Consider the following 19,855-nt stretch of genomic DNA (forward strand, 5'->3'; position numbering starts at 1 on the left):
GAGGAATGAAGGAGCCCTGCCCCCACCAAGGTCCACTCTTCTGCAGCTCTTGACCTCACTACCTGGTTGCTTCCTGGGCTCGGCTCCTTTCTTTCTGCATTTCAACAACTCCTCATCTACTCAATATTTTATGGTGATGAATAGACACACGCGAAAACCATCCATCTTTTAAAAGCTCCTCATAACCTCACGTTGTCTCTGCTACTGTCCAATTTCTCTGTCTCTCTTTAAAGCAAGACTTATACTGGGTACTCACAGTCTCACTTTCCACAGCTCCAGGTGTCCCCACTCCACTGAAACTTCTTATCAAGGTTGCCAGTTGTCACTGGTGTTGCTTTGCCCACTGTTCACATCCATGTTCTGACCTTCATTAAACCTGTAACAGAATTTGAGACAAATGAGTACTTTCTCCTTCTTGAAATATCCTCATGTTGTGGCTATTGTGAAACTGTGGCATTCCAAGATTTCCTTTCTGCGTTTATCACCTCGGTGTGTTTACTGGCTCTGTGTGGTAAACATTGGCCTTACACAGAGAGGTCCAGCCCTTTCCCTGCACTGCTGGATGTGGTATCTAGACTCTTGGAACGTCCTGCCTCATAAAAGTGTCTTTGTTCAGCAGGGGGCCTTGGCCACTTGGCAGTCTAACCATGTGGTTAATGATGGGGGCTTTGGGGCCTCCCGTGTCTGCTCTACTTCTGGAACGCCTGGAAACTAAAGGTCACTCAGATGTGCAGTCAACCATGGATCCAATAACAATTTTGGACACCACAGCTCGGGTGAGCTGACCTGGGTGGCAATACTCTGTGAATACTGTTACTCACAGATTCCAGAAAATAACACCTTCCAATGAGTTCTGTGAGTCATTCTACAGAATTATCAAAACTCAGCCTGTTTTGGGGAACCACTTAGACATGCAATTGATGTTAGAAGTGAAGGAGGTCTTGTGGATTCCATGGGCTCCTTCGCTCCTCTCTGTTGAGTACTGGAGGGCTCAGGGCCTCATTCCTGGTCCCCTTTTGCTAGGTATGCAGGCTGGGTTGATGATTTCAGAGTCCTAGACTTTCAAGCACCATCCAAAATCTGTATCTCTAGCCCCAAATTTGCCAAGGATTTCAGGATAAATGATAAGCCTCATATGTAACATGCATGCTTTTATGAATGTGAGTTGCTCTAAACCTCTTTTTATTACCTCTCCCCACCCTGTTTCTCATTAATCAGCATAATAGTAGCTAAGTGCAACCACCCGTTTGCTCAGACTAATACCTAGGAATTATTCTTGATTCATTTCTTCCCTTTGCTCACTCTTCAGAGCCCATCAGCAAGTGCTAACATCCAGCTCATATGCAAAGGGATGACCACCCTGCTTGTGAAAACACTGTACTACTTCTGGATTGGTTGATAAACACCCACTGCTCTAAACAAGACCCCCTTTTTTTACCCTCTACAATTTGACCCAGTCTTCTGGCCTTCTATATAATTACCTCCCCAACTTTCCACAACCCAGCACCTAAAGGGTTAATGACTGCAAGAGCCCCCCCGCCCCCTAACCCGCCAGGACCTGACCTTGTTCTAGCTCTTTGACCAGCTACAGTTATGGTTGCTTGGTGTTTGTTCCAGCTGTGTTTCAGAATGGTTTTCTCTTGAGCAGTTCCCATGGCATCTTTTGGGACAACTCAGACTTGATTATGCCACTCTCGCACCTGCTGGTCTGCTGCATCTCCCACCAAATCATCATGCTTCCCTGAGAAGGCCCTCTTTTCCAACACATCCTTGGCAGAAGTGGCCAAGTCGGGAGACAGGAGGTCAGGAGACAGAGTGCCTGATAGCCACAATGGCACCTTGGCATGTACATGCCTAATGGCCATCTGGCACCCTGGGATTATGATCGCATGCTTCAGGGCGTTGGTCTTGGAACCATTCCATGTACGTGGCTTATTATTTGAATTAAAGCCTTCCTGGGACTTTTTTTCTCTATAAAGTACCCAGGAGAAACCTGTAGAGTAGGTAGGGTAGTCCTAAAGGCAGTGAGTAGCAGGGGACCACAGGCTCTCGTGGGCACTGGTGGTCTACACAAAGTTGGTAGGTGTGGCCCTCTGTCTCTATGGATTTGCCTTTGCTGGACCATTTTTATCACCGGAATAATACAGCATATGCCCTTCTGTGTTTGGCTCCTCTCATATTTTCAAGGTTCGTTAGTATTTTAGCACGTATCAGAACTTCTTTTTATGACTGAATCATATTCTATTGTAGGAATATGCCCATTTAAAACAATCCTTTCATCAGTTGGTGGATATTTGGGTTGTTCTAACTTTTTGGCTAATATGTAAAATGCTGCTCTGACGTTTGGTTGCACATGTTTGCTGGAACTATGTTTTTCAATTCTCTTCGTTTTGTAGATTCTCTTAGTTTGGCAGGAAGGCTTGAAATCAAGAAGTGTAAAGCCCATAACTTTGTTGTTTTTCAAAAATGTTTTCACTGTTGTGGATCCTTTGTATTCTCGTGTGAATGTCAGGGTCAGATTACCATTCTGCAAAAAAGGCAGGGAGTTTTCACGGGGATAAGGTTTAAACTGTAGATGAATTTGAATATCAGGTCTATTTTAAAAAATATTTAGACTTCTAATCCATGAACACACGATGTCTTTCCATTTATCTAGGTTTTTCGTTTCTCTCATTTCTTTCAAAGGTTGCTGTCATTTCCATTGTACAGGTTTTTCATTCCTTCTATTAAATTCATTCTGCACTATTTTATTCTTCTTTTTTATACTATTGCAAATTGAATTGTTTTCTTTGTTTTTTTTCTTTACATTATTCATTGCAAGTGTGTAGAAAAATAACTGGTTTTGTAGATCAACTGTCTTTCTGCAGCCAAACTGAACTCGTGCATTAGGTCTATCAAGGTGTGTGTGTGTGTGTGTGTGTGTGTGTGTGTGTGTGTGTGTGTGAATTCCTTAAGGTTTTAAATTCAAGACAAGGGCATTTGGAAATAGTTATGGTTTTATTTCCTCTTTTCAACATAGAAAACACAATTTTTTTTTGCCTAAGTACCTTAGTAAAACCCTCCAGTGCAGTGTTGAAGAGAAATACTGTCTTGTTTTATTCTTGATCTCAGAAAAAAGAACTCTTTTGTCTTTTGCTGGGTTTTGTCAATTAACTTTTCTGTGCTTATTAAGATGATCATGTGGGTTTTGTATTTTATTTTATTAATGATGAATGTTGATTGATTTTCATATACTGAACCAATCCTGTGATGCTGTTGTAGTTTTCTTTTCATGGGATGTCTTTGCTTGGTTTTGGAATTAAAATAATACTAGCCTCCTAGAATGACTTGTGAAGGGATCCATTTTCCTCTGTTTTTGAAAGAGTTGGTGAAAAGTTGTCCTTAGTTCTTTGAACATTTGGCTGAATTCACCAGTGAAGCCACCTGATGTGGGGATTTTCTTTGTGGGAGTTGCAATTTTATGATTGCTAATCCAGTCTCTTTACTTGTTGTAAATCCATGCACATTTTCTCTTTCTTCTGGATTCTGATTCATTAGAGTGTGTCTTTTTAGGAATTTATTTCATTTAGGTTATCTAACTTGTTGGCATACAACTGGTCATAGTATTTTCTTACAATCCCTTTTTATTTAAGACCTACAGTTTTTCCTCCTCTTTCATTTTACTAATTTGTCTTTATTTTATCCCCACTTGTCTTGTTAAAAGTTGGCCAATGTTGCCAATGTTTTGATAGAACAAACTTTTGGTTTTGATCGTTTCCCCTATTTTTCTAGTGTCTGTTTCATTTATTTCTGGTCTAATCTTTATTATTTTCTTCCTTCTGCTTGGTATGGGTTTAATTTGCTGTTCTTTTTCTAGCTCTTAAGGCCAAATGTTCTGTTATTGATTTGAGATTGTTTTTTTTTTTCTGTTTTAATACAGGCATTCACAGCTATGCATTTCCTCCTAAGCATTGCAGTCCATCAATTTTGTTATGTTGTGTTTTTGTTTTCACTCATATCAGAGTGCTTTCTCTTTCTTGGCTAAATAGGTTTTTATTTAAATTCTAGTTAGTTAACATACAGCATAATATTAGTTTTAGGAGCAGAATTGAGTGATTCATCACTTACATATAACACCCGGGGCTCATCCCAACGAGTGCCCTGCTTTGTTCCCATCACTCATCTAGTCCATCTCCCACCCACCTCCCCTCCGGCAACCCTCAGCTTGTTCTCTATAATTAAGAGGGTTTTATGGCTTGCCTCTCTCTCTCACTCTCTCTCTTTCATATCACAGTCCTTTCTAATTTTTCTTTCTTCTGTGACTCATTGGCTATTTAAGAGTGTGTTGTTAATTTCCACATATTTTGGAGTCAGTCAAATTTCCTTCTGTTATGGATTTATAATTTCATCTTATTCTGGATGGAGAACACACTTTGCATGATTTCAATATTTTCACATTTGTTGAGAGCTGTTTTATAGCCTGACATATGATCGACCTCAGAGGATGTCCCTGTGCACTTGAGAAGATGTGCATTCTGCTCTTAGGGGGTCCTTCAATGGCTGCAACAAAATCTCTAGAATAAAAACCCAAACACTACTCCATGGTCTATTAGGTTCTATATGTTCTGCACTCTGCTTACATCTCTGCCTTATTATATAAATTCTTTCCCTTTCCTGCTAGTGTCCCCTGAGTTTAGCCTCATTTCTGTTTCTTCAATACCCCCAAATTCCCATCTCCACCTCTTTACACATGCTGTTCCCTCCAGCTAGAACATCAAAACATAAACCAATGAACAATATTCCATGTGCTATGCATTTCGATAATAGTTTCACATATTTTGTCTAAACAATGTTTTATAGTCCTGGCTTTACATATGGGAAAACTGAGGCCCAAAGAGGCTACTGTACTCATCCAAAGCACATAGATAACAACATTCTGGAAAACACTGCAGAATTAACTATTTTTGTTGTAAATTGCCTAATGTCTCTTATCTACTATATCACACAGCCAACATTCAAACCTCATGTGTCTGATTCCAGAGTCCAGACATTTTGCCTCTGCGCTATTTTGCAACATGAGAATGACTGTCAAAGGAAATGATACATGCAATTCATATTTGTGCAATTTAAACCTTCAACATTCTAAACTGCATGTTGCTATAATGGGCAGAGTGATGGGGAGGGGTAGGTTGTGAGAGAGAGAGATATTCTTATTCTACATCTCAACTTCTGTTTTAAACATCATTTGTCCCTTAGATTTTATGCTAGCACCAAATTTATACACACACATATATAGTTAATAACTATAAATAACGTAATTATAATACATACATTATATATTACTTACATATAAGTATATAATGTAAATAAATAAATATATACACACAAAAAATATGCTTTTCTCTGATAAACACTTTGTACACTATTCTCATTGTCTCAAATGCCATTGTCAAAATGGAGGAAATCTGTGCTTATTCTGTTTTTTTAGAAGTATATTTTATCATGGTAATAACACTTAACAGGAGATCTACCTCACTGAGAAAGTTTTAAGTGTATGCTACTGTTAATGACAGCAACAATGTTGTACAACAAATTTCTAGAAATTATTCACCTTGCAGCCCCTGGCAACAAGCATTCTACTCTGATTCTATTAGATTACTTTAGATGCCTCATGTAAGTGGGATCATGCAATATATGTCCTTCTGTTGTTTCCTTATTTTACTTAGCACGATGTCCTCAAGGCTCCCATGATTTTACATATTGCAAAATTCCCTTCTTTCTTTTTTTTTCTTTAAAAAAAAAAAAACTCCTGCAGAGCTCAGGCCCCCTAAATTAGCTAGTTTTATTTTTATTCTTTCTCTGTTTCATTAAGACATAATTGACATATAGCACTTTTTAGGTTTAAGTTGCACAGCATAATGTCTTGTCACTTATATTGTGAAATGATTATCGCAATGGTTGGTTAACAACCATCATCTCATATAGATAAAAAGCAGAAAAATAATAATAATGTGTTTTTCCTTGTGATGAGAACTGTTAGGACCTATTCACTTGACAACTTTCAAATATACCATATGGCAGCGTTAACCATGACCTTCATGCCATACGTTGTATCCCCAGTACCTACTTATCTTTTAACTGGAAGTTTGTACCTTGGACATCCTTCATGCAGCTTCCCTCTCCCCGGATCTCAGCCTCTGGTAACCACAAATCTGGTCCTTTTTCTGAGTTTCTTTTTTTATTTTTTAGATGTCACGTGTGAGGAAAATCTTAAAATATTTGTCTCTCTCCAATGTATTTCAATTAGCATCATGCCCTCAAGACCCATCCATGTTGTTGCAGTTCTTCACAGCTCCAAGACACTAAATGTTAGCCCTCTTTGATCTATGGTTGTTATAAACACGTATGTGCATAAACATATTTATACATTTCTGTTATTATGAAAATTTACATGTAAGTATCCCTGCTAGTCTACATACTTTAGTTATTTCTCAACAGCAAGAAAATAACTTCCTTTTCACTTAAAAACCCTAGTTCTTCTTTCATTGCATGCACACAATAAAAATAAAATGCTCAAATTTAAAACATGAATTACCGCTTCGTCACCAGTTATGCACGATGTGGCAAATGACAGATTTCATGCTTGCCAAAAAAAGATCGTTTTAGAAGAAGTGGTTTCAAATCTTTTTGTACCTCAGGTGTCTGGGATAAGCTGAGGAAAGATCTGAAACAACTTCCATGAAAAATGCACATTCATTCATTGATGTGTGGATATAACACACATACGTGCATTCATATACTATATATGAAGATGTATACAATGTGTAGATACATATGATACATATATACATGCACTATACAACATACACATATACATATGCATATATGCATATAATATATGTATAATGTACATATATTAATAACATATATGTATATATCTAATCTCATCTTTTATGGTTTTATGGTTTCACAAACACTTTTAAGCTAATTTATGGGCACTCCTCAGTTCCTTTCGACCATATGTTAAGAAACCTAATCTGACCACCATCTTTTCTTTTCTATGGAACATTGCGTTCTGGCAACTGGATTAAGGCTTGTGAACTACACTTTCCAAAACACCCTTCACTGCACGCTTGTGAGTGACAATAAAGGCAGTAATGTCAGGCCACTGCAGCCGATACAGTGATGGCCAGAGGCAGCCTGTGCCATCCAACCCGCACTTACTTCACTGTTTTTCTGCCCCCAGCTGGTCTGCCCCCAAATTGGCCCTACTGACCAACAGGACACAAGGCCCCCCAGACGTGTCCTCGACCCCGAGACGTGGCACTGAGACAACTTCCCCTAGGTTTTGCCACGTCTTCCCTCCCACGGTCCTACTTTGATGGCTCTACTTGGTAGGTTTCTCACATTTACCTGTGTGATCCATTTGAGCACCTGCGGAGGAGTGACTTAGTGACTTTTTCTCTGACCCTCCGACTCGCTCTTTCAGTTGTTCCTTTCCTTGAATAAACCACCAACTCCCACAATACTCAGTGTTCCGCTTCTCCAAGTAAATCCTGACAGATACGGTCCCCATAATTTTACTATTTCCTCTTTTATTTATAATGGGCTTTGTGTGGTGAAGCCTTGAAGAGATTTGATGCAAAAATATACTTAGGCTTCTCTTAGAGAAAGCAATTCTGCAAAGCTGAAAACGGGATACAGAAGGCAGGGTGGGAAGAAAGAAAATAGGCATTTTTTTCCTCCCAAAATCAAAATTTATGGCAGCCTTTAACTGAGGAAACGTTTTTTCAGCATCTTTTTCTTCTCTTCCAGGTGAATGTTACACGTACTCTGAAGGCTATTTCAAATGTCACCACTTTTAATGTTTGGAATGACTTCAGTTTGCAAACAGACACATCACAGGTATTAGTACTGAGTTCATCCTGACCTCACTGTAGTCACTGTATTATTTAATCGTAAGTAAAAAACAAAGAACATAGAATCAAATATAGCTATATTTACTGGCAAAATTACAATGAACATGAGGGTCTTACGTAAACGCACTGTAAAAATTGGCCTCATAATAATACCTCATGTTTCAATAGCATGTAATAGCAAGAGTCCATTCCTTAAAATGAGTAGACTTTTTCTAAATGAACCATTTAATTGCATTAGCAAGGACTAAAATTTGCTATTTTTCACATGAAATCAGGTCCATTTTTACTCTTTTCAATTTGTCTGTTAATGAGCTTGGAAAGCATTTTCCTTTTAGCAATTTGCTTCTAAAATCCTGTTCTGTCTTGACTTTTATGCTCTGTTGACCTACCTCTGATCTTAGGTTTTCCTGTATTTATCATTCCTTGTTTCAAAGAGGCTCTCATCATAGCCTTTGAACAGAAGCTTGCAACAATGGAATATGATCTATAACTATTATGTTAAAAGCTAATTGAAAAAAGAACTTGTTTTTTTACTTGTAATATGAAAAAAGTTGGTCATTAATGTTAACAATGCAAGTGTATTATTTATAATGTAATTAAAAATAGCACATTAATTGAAAATAGTACTATGCCCAAAGAAACCTTTTCTAATGAAATCTAGGATATAATGACAATAAAATGGAATTACAGACATGAAGCTTTTCAAACTTTTTCAAATAATTCCTTAAAAAAATGAATTCTCATCTCATAGACATGATTTTCCTTGAGCTGTTTTAATTTTTGTTCCCAAATTATCTAACTCAACTCTACATTTTTTACATTAATAGACAATTTCATGGAAAAAAATCATTCTTCTTATTATTCAGAAAATTTGAACCCTATTCTGATTACTTCATATAAGGCAAGACTAGAGTATATTTCCAAACTAAAATGACCCAAGAGAATTTGCTATGTTTTCCCTAGTTAATGTATAAAATATTGCCTTTTTGTGTTTTTCAATCTTAAAATTTTAATAATTAAATTTTTGTCTTAGATTTAAAAAAAAGGTTTTATATATATATATATATATATATATGTATATACACACATACACACACACACATATATATAGGCAGTTATATAGGTTATATAACATACATATATATATATATATATATATATATATATATATATAAAGGTTATAAACCTTATATATAAACCTTTATATATATATATATAAACCTATATATAAACCTTATATATAAAAAGGTTATATATATATATATATATATATATATATATATATGCAGTTAACCTGAGAATTGATTTAACAACTTCTGAGTTCTAGAAGATATTCGATTCCTCAGAAGATTTATATAAATTTATTTTCTGTGTATGTTTGGAGGGCGGTGATGCATGGCATTTTGATTTATCTGCATAAATTACTATTACAAATAAGGACCAAAACCACAATAAAAAAATAAATGAATGGCACCTGTATTGATTTGCTAGGGCTTCTATAACAAAATACAACAGGCTGGGTGGTTTAAACAACATAAATTTATCTTCTCACAGTTTTGGAAGTTCCACATCCAAACTCAAGGTATTTACAGGTGTGGTTTCTCCTGTGGCCTCTCTTCCTTGGCTCACCACCTTGCTGTGTCCCCACATGGCCTTTTCTTTGTGCATGGACATCCCTAATGTCTCTCTGTGTCCAGATTTCCTCTTGTGACAAGGACACCATCATACTGATCTCGGACCCAAATCGGATGACCTAATTGAACCTTAATTACCTTATCTCCAAATACAGTCACATTCTGAGGCACTAGAAGTTATGGCAGCCTATTATAACCCAGTGATTTCTTAATCTTGACTGTGTAACAGTATTATCTTAGTAACTGTAAAAACATGCAGATTCCCACCCCTATTGAGACCTATTATATTAGAATCTTTGTAATTGGGATCTGGCTATCTCCCGGCACATGGTCACCCAGTACAGGGCATTATTATTGTCATTTTTAGCAGTAGTGGCAGTCGTAGAAAGCTTCATGATAATAGCAATATGTCTATCAGTGATGATGGAAGGCAGAACTTTCAAAGCTTAATTTGATCACTATGGGACAAACTTTAGGGGAGTTACATATTCAGGGGGCATTGTCAGGTAGCCACAAGGAGAATCTATGGTCCTTTGTTACTATAACAAGTTTCCACAAACTTAGCAGCTTAAAACCATGCTTATCAATGTCTTCCAGTTCTGGAGGTCACAAGGCCAGATGGATTTGGCTGCATTCTCTGTTTATGTCCTCACAAGGCCAGAATCATAAGGCAGTCTGGCTGGGTTCTTCTCTGGGAAATCTGAGGAATTATCTGTTTCCAAGTGCATTCAAGTCCTTGGCATAATCCATTGCCTTGTGGGAGTACATCTGAGGTCCTTGTCATTTGGGGGCCACTTCCTGCTCCTAGAGGCCACCCCCTCATTCCTTCTCCTGTGTCCTCCTCCCACTTCAAACCAGTGACAATGCACTAAGTTCTTCTGGGTTTTCTGTCTCTTCCAGATGCCTGCCCCTTCTGTCGCCAGCTGGGGAAACTTTCTGCTTTCACAGACTCCTGCCATTAGGTTAGGCCCATCCAGACTCCCCATATTAAAGTGCACCATACAACACAACATAATCATAGGCACCCGTTCTCTGGATTTAGGGGTAACACCTTCAGGAGCCACCTTCAGAAACTTCTGTCGTCCACACTGACCTTAAGACAACCTCTTTTTTGGTCCAATTTTCAAATTCTTACAGAATCGTTAGTTTTATGACACTGAACTCTTTGATCTTTTTTTTTTAATCAATGAAGTTTCATATATAATAATGATATTTACTTCACATTACTGGATTCAGTGATACAATGAATGCAAAATCTTTGAGATCTGTGAAATAGGACATGCTAATACATGGTGATAGTTATTGCTACTGTTGCCATCGCTACAGTTTTTACTATCACGTAAGATCTTCTGGCCATGTTATTCATCATACAAATATAAATAAGCATTGTGTTGTACCTGGTGTCATTGTGTTGACTCAGAATCAACCACAGTTATGGTTTTGATATGTATCTTCTTGGTTACATTTTAATATTTTACTGATTTGGGGTAGTACATATCTAAAGCCCTTTTAAAATTTTTGGAAATGTTACTGGCAAATTTTCTTTTTGATTCATTGGACACTAAGTTTCAATATCTCTCCAAATTAAAAAAGCAGAAGTCTAGTAGAAAACATATTTTTTGTGATGAGAGTATAAAGAAGTATTTTTTTAAACATGATATTAAAAGCACACATTGCAAAATAAAACAATGATAAATTAGGCTAAATCTAAATAAAATATCTTATACAATAGTATAAAGTTCAAAAACAAGGGTCAGACTACAAGATATTTGAAACACCTGTAGCAGCCAATGGAAGACCATCACAAATCAATAAAAACAAATAAGCAAATAACACACTAGAAGAAAATGGGCAAATATGTGAATAGTAGATTCTGTTAAGTTTGGTGGTGAAGAATTAAATGTTCAATTTGGAGTTACTGGCACTGTAATTAGGTCTTCATTGAGACATACAACCATAATCCCCTCTCTGGAAGCCAGTCCTCTGGGATGGGGCTATGTCTCTCATAGGGATGTGGGTCTCCAAAGACATTAGCATCAGTTCATCTACCAGAGTGTAGCAAACTTTCCTGTGAGGCATCATTATTAAAAATGTGTTATTATATAAATTAGTTGAGAGCAACATCCTCAGAAGTTAGGGTCCAGAAAGACAAGGCTTTTCTGTTGTTGTTGTTGTTATTGTTGTTTCATGGAAAATGAAATCAGGAATCTCTCGCTTTTCAGTAGCCTAGAGTATATTGGTCATGGAGTCTTTTGAATGGTTGGTAATGGGCAGCAGAAAGAAAAAAGTACTCTTACAAAAAAAAATATGGAGATGCGACAGAGATGCTCTTACAATTCAGCTTAAGGCAGGCTCTCTGTAGAGAAAATATTGATTTGCTGTTCCTTGCTTCTACTTTGAATTAACTATGGTTTTCACCGTAAACCCATTCTAGCCACCATGGTGGGCTAGCAAGTGGTGGGGGTAACATAGATCACTTAGCTCTTAAAAAGTCTAATTTGGGGGCAGGAAGCCTACTAAAGCTAAACTGTGTTCTAAAGAATTAATGGCAACACACTACATACATCTTCGTATACTTTGCTGTACCTATTATTGAGTCTTACAAAAAGGATGTGCTGGATAAAAGTCAATTGAATAAAGGACTTGATGAATTAGTGAATGAGTGATAAAAGAACAATTAATGGGAGTAGTGAATCGCTTCTTAGTAGTCTAAATTACTAGATTTAGTCTCAAAGGACATGAAGTGGCCATCTGTTTCAAGTGTCTCGATTTAAAGAGGATACTGGTGACTGCGGGAAGTCTCCGACTGCCTTCACCCCTGCCCCAGTGTCGACCAACCAACTCATGTGATCAGAAAAGTCATTCCTTGCATTCAATTTATCTCTGTCAGGCCTTCAGAATTTTGCTTCTTTGTGAAAGCAGGGGAAGAACTGGTTAATATATTATCTTGTTAGTAATTTGTGTTCTTTTATAGCAGCAGTAGCTGTTAGCAGCAGTTAGTGGTAGCAGGCAGTAGGTAGCAATAGGAAGGAACAGTGTAACAGTTAGTCGCATTGCAAGCTAAGGTTTGGCCACTGCTGTTGTTGCTTTAAGGAAATACACAGATTGTCAAAGAAGCTGAAAGCTCAGTGCAGCCAGTATATACGGCCCAGGCAATGAAGCCATGTCTGAGAACACAGTGAGGCCACAGGGGGAGATACCAGGATGGCCTCTGCTCCCCAGTACTATCAGGATACCCTCAATATTTTGGTGGCATTTCTCATTATCAGATCATAAAAGTAACAATACTGCATCCCTGGCTGAACAGGCTGAATGCTAAAAAACCTCAGAACACACCCCTGAAAAAGCTGTGACACAAAGAAAAACGCTAGAAGCATTTAACTACAAGTAATTTTTTAACACCATGTCTGTCCTATCACGTGGTATTAGTTCTCAGAACAGAAATAAGGTCTAATAAATTTTCTTGAACTAAAATTTCTTGGAATGAGCTATAGGGAAATGAATATTTCTTTGAGGTAAATTCAGACTAGGCTAGTTGCATCAGTAAATCTGACAAATATTTTATTTCTAAAGCAGAGGCAATGGATGTTTCTTTGCTGCTTAGATTCCTCAGAATGAATAATATGCTTAGATTTAAAGCATTCTTAAAAAACTTAGTCACACACACAAAATTGGTGGGATTTTGAATATACTGCTGATTTTTAAAAACCAGTATTAACCAATTTATGTCAACATTGAGTTTAAAAGGTTAGCTACAAGAGATAATTACTTGCTTACAATATTCCCAGGAAAAGTCAACAGGAAATCATTTTTCTGGTCTTCAGGAAGCAGGGAAAAGCCCTCTATCTAATAATGTTAGAACAGGTGAAGGAAACAGTCTTCTGCTAAAAGGTGATGCAGTATTTTAGCTCACTTTCCACCGGAAATAACATTTGGGAAAACACTCAGTCTCTCAGTGGTTCTTTCTTTGGACAAAAAGTCAAGGGAAGTCTTTGGACAAAAAGTATGCTATTCTGTGGGCAATAGCATACAAGCTACAGGGACTACTCAAGCGCTCAGTTTCTCAATTGCTAGAGTCAAGGAAGGGAGTATAAGTCATACATACAAATAATTGGCTCATGTGCCCTCTGTGTTATAGAAGAGGAGGGTGATGAGAGGGTCCTCACGTGACAAAACAAAATGCAATCTCCATCTAAATACCAAGAGCATTTTTCACAGAACTAGAACAAATAATGGTAAAATGTGTATGGAACCCGCAGAAGACCCCAAATAACCAAAGCCATCTTGAGAAAAAATAAAGCTGGAGACATCACAATTCCAGATTTCATGATATACTATAAAGCTGTGGTAGTCAGAAAAGCATTGAACTGGCACAAAAATAGACACATGGATCTGTGGAAGAGAATACAGAGGCCAGAAATAAACCCATGCTTATATGCTTAATTAATGTACAACAAAGGAGGGAAGTACATACAATGGGGAAAAGACAGTCTATTCAACAAATGGTGGTGGGAGAACTGGATAGCCACATGTGAAAGAATGAAACTGTACCACGATCTTATGCCATACATAAAAATAATCTCAAAATGGATTAAAGACCTGAATATAAGCCCAAAACTGTAAAACTCGTAGGAGAAAACATAGGCTGCAGTCTCTTGGACATTAACTATAGAAACATTTTTCTAGTTATGTCCTAAGGCAAGGAAAACAAAGCAAAATTAAACCATTAGAACTACACAAAAATAAAGAGTTTCTGCACAGGGAAGGAGATAATAATAAAAAAAGATAACTTACTGAATGGAAGAAGTTATTTTCTTTAAAAAATTTTTTCATGTTTATTTTTGAGAGACATGGATTGTGAGCAGAAGAGGGGCAGACACACACACACACACACACACACAAGCACATACATGCACATGCACTTACACACACACACACACACACACACACACACACACACCCAACACACATAGAATCTGAAGCAGGCTGCAGGCTCTGAGCTGTCAGCAGAGTTAGACACGGGGCTCGAACTCACAAACCATTAGATCATGACCTGAGCCAAAGTCAGACACTTAACTCACTAAGCCATCGAGGCGCCCCAGAAGAAGTTATTTTTAAATGATATATCTAATAAGGGGTTAGTATCCAAAATTTCCCAAAATTTCCCAAATAATCCAATTAAAAATGGGCATAGAACATGAATAGATGTTTTTTGTTTTCCAAAGAGGACATAAAAGTGACTAACAGATACATGAAAAGATGCTCAATATCACTTATCATCAGGGAAATGCTAACCACAATGAGATATATTACCTCACAGCTGCCAGAATGGCCAGAATGAAAAAGACCACGATATTACAAATGTTGGTCAGGATGTGGAGAGAAGGAGCTCTCATGCGCCGTTGGTGGGAATACAAACAGACTCAGCCATTGTGGAAAGTGGTATAGACACTCCTCTGAAAACTGAAAAATAGAACTACCCTACCATCCAATAAATTCCACTACTGGGTATCTACCCAAAGAAAACAAAAACACTTATTTGAAAACATAGATGCACCCCTGTGTTTATTGGAGCATTATTCACAATAGCCAAGACAGGACAACAACCCAATTGTCTGCTGATAGATGAATGAATAAGAAAAATGTATATATCTATATCAAATGCATCTATACTATCTCTGTATTATCTCTATCTCTCTGCCTCTCTCTTTCTCTCTCTCTCTCTCCCCATTTCTCTATATCTAGGTATCTAGATATTATGGAATACTACTCAGCCACAAAAAAGGATGCAATCTTGCCATTTGCAACAACATGGATGGAGCTAGAGAGCATTATGCAAAGTGAAATAAGTTCCTATGATTTCACTCATATGTGGAATTTAAAAAACAAAACAAATAAAAAATAAGAGACCAACAACTAGACTCTCACATACAGAGAATACACTGATGGTTACCAGAGCGGGGGGGAATGGGTTAAGAGCACACTTCTCATGATGAGCGCTGAGTAATGTAAAGAATTGACAAATCACTAAATTGTACCCCCAAAACTGATATAACACTATGGGGAAAAAAAGTTATAAGAATATAAATTTGCATACATTTATAAAAACACACGACATGTACTGAATCACACACACACACACACACACAGTTATGTCAATGTTCAATGTGAAATTAAGCAGTGGATACAGGCACATAAGCAACTGTCTTTATGCCACCCTGAAAAATGATGGCATTTAGTTCTCTGAGTGTGTTTGGGCTGTGCCAACAAAGTCTCCTAGCTCAGAGATGAGAATTTGGGCAATGAGAGATGTTTAAATGTAGTGATCACCCAATTTGCTTCTCCTGGTTAAAAGTCTCTCAGAAGCACCCAGGAGCTGTAACTTAGCAGAGAGGTTTTGGAAGGAAGAGATGGGGCTTCCTGCCAGACCGCACTAGAGTTGTCTGTATTCATTAAAAACAGACAGAATGCTACTTAAATATCACAGCTCCGGGAATTGTGATGGTTTTTACATCTGTGTTCCCATTAACCCTTGCCGTAAATCTATTATGAAGGGATTATTCTTCTAAATTTACAGAAGATGAATCCGAGAGAGATAAATAATTAGTGAGTAGCAATATTCACATTTGAACTCAGGTCTGTGAAATGAGGCCACTTTTTAAAGGTCTATATTGCCTACAAATACAGACTACTATTAAAGAACAGAAGGCATAGCAATCCAACTCTTGGTAGTCAGGGACACCTTTTCAGAGGTACCAACATCTACCTTAGGACACAATGACCACAGCAGTTAAGGAACCAGCGGGAATGGAAGGAGAAGATTGTGCATAGGGCAACAGTTTACGCTAAATCCCACAGGTGAGCAAGGCCACTGGGACTTGTCAGAATTGCTGGAACTTCATCACAACTGGATGCTCCTGGTACGATAGCCAATAGCGGCATCCTAACAGGCCCTTCTGGCTCATGTCAAATAGGAGGCTGTTTGATGTAAGAGAAACAGGGACTTATTAGCAGATGCTAGGTTGGCAATATTAGGACCAATGTCCAACCACCATACCCAGTGATGGAAAAGAACTAGCAGTCCTCTAAGAGCGCTTGGTTTTATGAAAGTCCAAGGAACAGGAAAGAAAATAAATTTAGGTAAGTGATAGTGGGAGAGACCAGATGGCTTTTACGTCAATGACTATAGTGGTCAGCATTCATTCGGACCGAATTGCTGACCTTTCCAGATGCCTTGCAGCACAAAGGAAACAGGACAGCAGATGAAAGGAAGTGAAGACGATGACCCTTGGCAGGCATCCTTTACCCTGGGGCTGGTAAGGAGGCAACAGTTGCATAGGAATGGTTAACTCCCAAGCTGTGGGAGAAACGGATGGCTGTTGAGTGAGGCCAGCATATATTCAGGATTGTTGAACACAGACATGAACTAGCTCTGACTGATCATCTGGGAATCATGTACGGTCAAGGGCTAAATTAATATGCTTTAATATACTCTTGCAGGAAATAATATGAAGATACCCATCACATTGTTTTTCCCATTCTTTAAAAAAAAAGACACCTGGGGGTAAGGGATGAAACCAGGTCTTTGAGTGATTTACACAGTATGACCTCTTTTTATCATACTTGGCTCAACCCTTTCAGAATGTTTTAACGACAGATCTCACTGTCCGTGGGTTCGAGCCCCGCGTTGGGCTCTGTGCTGACGGCTCAGAGCCTGGAGCCTATTTCAGATTCTGTGTCTCCCTCTCTCTGACCCTCCCCGTTCATGCTCTGTCTCTCTCTGTCTCAAAAATAAATAAACGTTAAAAAAAAAATTTAAATGCCATAATGTTTAAGATACTGTTAAAGTTATTACAGTTCATCTACTTGGGGACTGTGCCCACTCTCTGTATAGGAGGTCATTCTGTATGTTTCTATCTTCATAAAGAAAAACATTTACATACATTAGAACACCATAGACTGTGTCTTAGAACTTGTTACACGTACATGACTATGTTTTAGGGACAGAAATATGGTGCCGAAACACGAATTTAATCAGTTTGGTTAAGGCTTCAATTGTTTACAATTCTGTGAGAAAATAAGTGGATGACCAGAAGAAAAGTTTCAATAAAATCACATTTCAGTTTTATGTAATGCTATCCTTTATCGAAAAGGTGATCACTGTTCCCCTTTTCCCCTGTGCCCCCCTTATTTCATTTATAGGGTGGGGCCCAGAGCGAGAAGTTCACAGTACCGTCCAGAGTTCTCTCTGCCACTGATGGAGGTCAAAGTTACAGATGTAGTCACAGTTTCTAGAAGCACAGCCTCACCAGGGAGAGCACACATAGGGTTGAGTTGAAAAATAAAAGCTGTACCACTAGTAATTCCTTCTTCAACTCACCAGTGGGTCCTGACAATCCTTGCTTCACTACGACAAGGGAGGCCTGAGGGAAGCATGACCTTTCAATGCACTTTTTAAAAAAATATTTTTATTATTTGAGACAGCGCATGTGCGCATGAGTGGGGAAGGGGCAGAGAGAGGAGATGGAGAGGGAGAACCCCAAGCAGGCTCTGTGCCATCAGCACAGAGACCCACAAGGGGCTCAATCCCATATACTGTGAGATCATGACCTGAGCTGAAATCAAGAGTGGGACACTTAACCAACTGAGCTGCCCAGGAGCCCCCAATGCACTTTTAGGACAGGCTCTCACATTTCCAATTTAGGTAAAAGGAGCCTCCACATGGTTCGGCCCAGCCCTTATTAGACCCTGACTGTCGCAGAACTGATAGGTCAACCCGATGACCGAAGCTTCCATTGGCTGTGGCTAGTCTCTTCCCTGGCTTGGCACCTGTCTCTTCCACCACTGATTGTGCCCAGGGGGCAGATGTGGATCTATTTAAAGAATGGGTGATAAGTAGAAGATAAAAACTAGAACTCAGTTTCCTGTCAAACCCTGCATTCTTAACCTCATTCCATCCATGGCAGTTTACTTAGCGTTTATGCAAGTTAATTCTAGATTCAGAAGTCAAATGTGTCTCTATTTTTAAAGGAAAGCTTTTGAAGGTTATCTATTAGTCTCCTTAGTAAAGAGTTAGCCTCTTGAATCAAATCAGCTGAAGTGCACAAAATTGACCCTTCACTGTTTTTAGAACTGTCACTTAGACAGAAGACCTCATTGACAAGTCATTCTAAGTGACTTTTGCCTCACCTTTCTTTGAGGCTCTTATCACATAGACACTGGTGCTATCAGCTGGGCTATTACGGGGATAACACATTGAAGTTGTAATAATTTCTAGTTTCCATTTAAAAAAAATACCCTCAGTCAAGTATGTGTTAGCCTTTTCCCTTTCACATGTAACTTCTGAGTTTAAAAACTCTTAGTTTATCTTAGCAATCTTCCTCCAGACCCTGTATACCCCTGGGCATAATACCTTACAACAGCTATAAATGCAGGGAGGCCATATCTCTGTATGATATATTAAAAACACAAACGGTGCGTTTGTGAAGCATATATGCAGAGACCGAGGCCATCGGTCTAAGAGAAATTGATCTCTGCTACTTTGGGAGGCTCCACTGCCTTGAAATATTTGGGGCTCTTATAGACAAAAGCCTATTTTCCAAGTGCTGCAATTAGTGGCTTATGTGAACAGTGAACGAGTTCATGATGCAGGGCCAAGTGAGAACATTAGAAAGGCATTCGTGTGTCCCAGCGCACACTGTAGATTTATCACACCAGTACCGTTCTCCTGCAAGCATTGCTATGCTTTCTATCTCAACTTCCCTCCCTCACATTCTTGTGTTCCCGACTCCTGAGTCTTCCCAGATCCTGCCCCCACTACTACTTTGTAATCCAGCAAACGTCACCTCATGCATAGCACACTATCTCTGCTTAGTACCACAGAAAACATACATTTGGAACCTGGTCTTGAAATATGAATGGTCTTCTAGGGGACACAGGAATTAACCAAACAAACCAATTAGAAAAGTCCTGAACATAACACAGTCAGAGGCAAGATTCATAGACTATCAATAAAATGGTTAATGGGGGTGCCTGGGTGGCTCAGTCGGTTAAGCGTCCGACTTCAGCTCATGTGAAGATCTCGCGGTCCATGAGTTGGAGCCCCACGTTGGGCTCTGGGCTGATGGCTCAGAGCCTGGAGCCTGCTTCCGATTCTGTGTCTCCCTCTCTCTCTGCCCCTCCCCCGTTCATGCTCTGTCTCTCTCTGTCTCAAAAATAAATAAAAAATAAGAATAATAAAAAATACAAAAAATAAAATAAAATGGTTAATGAAGAATAAATTTGATGTCATTGTTGGCTGGTAATCTTCCAAAGGTATCTCAA

General features: G+C 38.5%; 1 long non-coding RNA gene across 1 annotated transcript in view; it reads right to left on the reverse strand.

The window, feature by feature from the left end:
• Nucleotides 1–263: 263 nt before the first annotated feature.
• The window catches only part of LOC109258468 (uncharacterized), a 681,144-nt gene continuing 661,552 nt past the window's right edge, over nt 264–19,855 (reverse strand). Inside the window, exon 5 of the long non-coding RNA XR_008421334.1 lies at nt 264–376. This is a non-coding gene — a long non-coding RNA (uncharacterized LOC109258468). The remainder of the gene's footprint in view (nt 377–19,855) is intronic.

This window comes from Panthera pardus, unplaced genomic scaffold (genome assembly GCF_024362965.1).
Source record: "Panthera pardus isolate Hobbes unplaced genomic scaffold, ASM2436296v1 HiC_scaffold_12, whole genome shotgun sequence".
NCBI lineage: Eukaryota > Metazoa > Chordata > Mammalia > Carnivora > Felidae > Panthera > Panthera pardus.